Source organism: Triticum urartu, chromosome 3A (assembly GCF_056163025.1).
Source record: "Triticum urartu cultivar PI428250 chromosome 3A, HENAU_Tu73, whole genome shotgun sequence".
Lineage (NCBI taxonomy): Eukaryota > Viridiplantae > Streptophyta > Magnoliopsida > Poales > Poaceae > Triticum > Triticum urartu.
Genome location: NC_141875.1, coordinates 400,763,584 through 400,767,954, shown reverse-complemented (window position 1 = coordinate 400,767,954; position 4,371 = coordinate 400,763,584). Strand labels below are relative to the sequence as shown.

At 48.9% G+C, this 4,371-nt stretch overlaps 1 long non-coding RNA gene across 1 annotated transcript; it reads left to right on the top strand.

Annotated features, from left to right (window-relative positions):
- Positions 1–298: 298 nt before the first annotated feature.
- LOC125548382 (uncharacterized) lies at positions 299–3,691 on the top strand. Its single transcript, XR_007301056.2, has 3 exons — positions 299–946; positions 1,039–1,328; positions 2,126–3,691. It is a non-coding gene; the product is annotated as an uncharacterized LOC125548382 (long non-coding RNA).
- The last annotated feature ends 680 nt before the right edge of the window (positions 3,692–4,371 follow it).

Below are 4,371 nucleotides of genomic sequence, written 5' to 3'. Positions count from 1 at the left end.
CTTCCCTCTCATCTCCACCCAACTCCTCTTCTCAATCCACCTAGTCCCAGCCTACCCCCCTTTGCGCAGTGCATAGACCCCTCTCGCGCGTCCGACACTGTCCCGAGCCCAACCCGGACAGTCGTCACTGTTGGATCTGGATCATCCTCAAACAGCTATAAAATATCTTTGTTTCTTATTTAGACTTTCCTAGCCTATTTATTCCTGACCGTTTGATTTTAATCGGAGGTTCCAAATAGCCCTAACCAAAAATCCTATGCTATAAGTAGAAGTCTAATCCTAGCCCTGTCCCATCGATCCATCTAATCCTCCCGCCGCCGCCACCCATGTTCCTCAGGAGCTTGTCCCATCGCCAACAAAATCTTCCCTCGGGATCCCCTTCGCACCAACCAGAGCCCGCACCCATGTTCCAAATCCTCTCCCACCAACTCCCTCATCTTGCGTGCCCGACCAACCCACACACCTCGCCTGATCTCCGTTGCCTCGGCCGTGTGGCCCCGCCGGGCTGCCCGAACCTGTTGGAGTCGCCATCGTCGGCAGCAAGCCCGTAGCACCACCGGATCTAGTCCCATGCAACACCCTGCTCCCTGCATCTCTCTTTCTCCCAGCCTTCTTCTTCCTCCCCTGCTTTAATTCATCTCCATGTTCATTTGCTTCCCTGCTAGGAAACGAGTGAAGTCCCGTCGCCCTCCGTCTTCGTCGTAGCGCCACTAGACCAGCAGGTCCGTCGCGCCGCCCGTGCTCCTCCGCACTGGCGAACAACAGCAGGACCGCGCGACCTCCTCTGCCCTCTCCTCAAGCCGGCAGAAGCAGCCACTCCATCTTGTTGGTTTCTGAACTGGATGAGCCCTGTCCCCGCCACGAATTTGACCACCGCCGCCGGAGCTCAACCCCATGGCCTCCCCGCGGCCTCGCACGTCCAAGTTGCCGACGGCTACAACAGTAGGTCATGTCGCTGGCGTCCTCCCTACCTCGCTCGGTGCTCAGGCACCACCGCGCAACCCTGACCTCTCTCTCTCTGTGTGTTTGCTCGTACAGGGAGCCCGACATGGCATCCTTGGAGTGTTTAGACAGCAGTAGCGCCTCAAGCTCGTCCGCTCGGATCCGTGCTTGCGCAGCTGCCTGGAGCTCCAACCGCCGACCGGATCTACTCATCCCCGCCATTGCCGTGCCACTACACCGCCCTTGCAACTCCTGTCGTCCGCCGTTGATGTCTCTGTTTCACGCACACGCTGGTCAAACTGCTCGCTCGACCCCTCCTAGTCGCACGTTGACCTCCAACGCCCCCAAGGCCCAGCCTAGCATCAGATCTGGCCCAAGGCCGCTGGGTGAGGCCACACCCCAGCGCCCTCCTCTTGTTTTTTTCACCGGTTGGGCCAGTCAGATCCAGCCCGATTGTGTTTTTTCCAGTCCAGCGATTTTCCAAATTTTCCAGAGTTTTCTGTTTACAGAAAACCCCCTAGCTTTCATGCATATAATAACTCATGAACTATGCATCATATGTAAAAACTTTAAATGTGTAAAATGCTTAGAATTTTATCTAGTTTCATAATATCCAACTTTCATGCATGTTTGAAATGTTTAAAATGCTCTTTGTGTTTATTTTCCATAATGCCATGCTAAAATGCTTTAGTTCATAGCTTAATAACCGTAGCTCCATTTTAAACAATCTTTATATGTAAATGGGGTAGAAAAATGCCTAGTTTAACATGGTGCACTCATCTTGCATGTTTAGCAACTCTAAAATACGGTTTAGGGCAGAACAGTACCAAATCTAATATACGCTCATGAGGATTTTCCGGACTTGTTGTATGTTGTTCCGGCCTCATTTAAACTTGCCTAGATAGGTAGTTTTCATTTGCTTCACCCCTTTCCATGTTAAGAACATTTAATATTGTTGCGTACATAAACAAGATCGAACTAAATAATCAAATGTGGTGTCCGGCAATATGCAACTCGTTGCATATTGAGCTCCACTTAATTTGTAGTATTGTTTGTGCACTTTGCCATGCCATGCCTCATTAAACCGGACATGCATCATACTTGGTTGTGCATCACGCCATGTTTATGTGATGGTTGTTTACCATGTTGTTTGCTTCTTTCCGGTGTTGCGTCTTCGGGTTAGTTCCGATAACGTCACGTTTGTGAGGAATCGTTCGACTACATCCGTTTGTCTTCTTCATGGACTCATTCTTCTTCCTTGCGGGATCTTAGGCAAGATGACCATACCCTCGAAATCACTTCTATCTTTGCTTTCTAGTTGTCCGCTCTATTGCCATGTCGCGCTACCTACCACTTGTTATATCATGCCTCCCATATTTCCATGTCAAGCCTCTAACCCACCTTTCCTAGCAAACCGTTGTTTGACTATGTTACCGCTTTTGCTCAGCCCCTTATAGCGTTGCTAGTTGCAGGTGAAGATTAAGTGTGTTCCTTGTTGGAACATGGATATGTTTGGGATATCACAATATCTCTTATTTAATTAATGCACCTATGTACTTGGTAAAGGGTGGAAGGCTCGGCCTTATGCCTGGTGTTTTGTTCCACTCTTGCCGCCCTAGTTTCCGTCATACCGGTGTTATGTTCCTTGAATTTGCGTTCCTTACGCGGTTGGTTGTTATGGGAACCCCTTGACAGTTCGCTTTGAATAAAACTCCTCCAGCAAGGCCCAACCTTGGTTTTACATTTTCCTAACAACCTATACCTTTCCCTTGGAGTAATTAACCTGAGGGTCATCTTTATTTTAACCCCGGGCCAGTGCTTCTCTAAGTGTTGGTCCGAACCAGAGCCACTTACAGCGCCACCTCGGGGAAACTTGAGGGCTGGTTTTAGCTGTACGTAGTGTTCATCCGGTGTTGCCCTGAGAACTAGATATGTGCAGCTCCTATCGGGATGTCCGCGCATCGGGCGGTCTTGCTGGTCTTGTTTTACCATTGTCGAAATGTCTTGTAACCGGGATTCCGAGTCTGATTGGGTCTTCCTGGGAGAAGGAATATCCTTCGTTGACCGTGAGAGCTTGTGATGGGCTAAGTTGGGACACCCCTGCAGGGTTTGAACTTTCAAAAGACGTGCCTGCGGTTATGTGGCAGATGGGAATTTGTTAATATGCGGTTGTAGAGAACTTGACACTTGCCTTAATTAAAATGCAGCAACCGCGTGTGTAGCCATGATGGTCTCTTTCCGGCAGGGTCCGGGAAGTGAACACGGTCTTGTGTTATGGTTGAACGTAGGTAGTTTCAGGATCACTTCTTGATCATTTATAGCTTCTCGACCATGCTTTGTTTCTCTTCTAGCTCTCTTTTGTGTATGTTAGCCACCATATATGCTAGTGCTTGCTGCAGCTCCACCTTACTGCCCTTTCCTACCCATAAGCTTGAATAGTCCTGATCTCGCGGGTGTGAGATTGCTGAGTCCCCGTGACTCACAGATACTTCCAAACAGTTGCAGGTGCCGATGATACCAGTGCAGGTGACGCAACCCTGCTCAAGTGGGTGCCTGATGAAGATCTTGATCGTTGTTTTGTTTCATTTCCTATTGATCAATAGTGGAGCCCAGTTGGGTCGATCGGGGATCTAGCATTTTGGGTTGTCTTCTTTTATTTTGGTTCCGTAGTCGGACCTTGATTGTATTCTGGATGATGTATGTTTAACTTGTTATTTGTGTGAAGTGGCGATTGTAAGCCAACTCTTTATCCCTTTCTTATTCAGTACATGGGATGTGTAAAGATTACCCCTCTTGTGATAGACCTACCATGCGGCTATGCCTCTAAGTCGTGCCCCGACACATGGGAGATATAGCCGCATCGTGGGTGTTACAATATTAGCAGGATGGTTAGACCAGGTGGTCGTGGTCGTGGTGGCCATGCCCCACCACCGCCTGAGTACATGGCTGGTATGATCCAACAGTTCGAGCTGAACCGCCAATTCATGGAAAATATGATGGCTCAGTTTCCTCGCCCAATATGAACCAGCAGCCAGTCCATGTTGTTTGCTTCTTTCCGGTGTTGCGTCTTCGGGTTAGTTCCGGTAATGTCGCGTTTGTGAGGATTCGTTCGACTACGTCCGTTTGTCTTCTTCATGGACTCGTTCTTCTTCCCTGCGGGATCTCAGGCAAGATGACCATACCCTCGAAATCACTTCTATCTTTGCTTTCTAGTTGTCTGCTCTATTGCCATGTCACGCTACCTACCACTTGTTATATCATGCCTCCCATATTGCCATGTCAAGCCTCTAACCCACCTTTCCTAGCAAACCGTTGTTTGGCTATGTTACCGCTTTTGCTCAGCCCCTGTTATAGCGTTGCTAGTTGCAGGTGAAGATTAAGTTTGTTCCTTGTTGGAACATGGATATGTTTGGGATATCACAATATCTC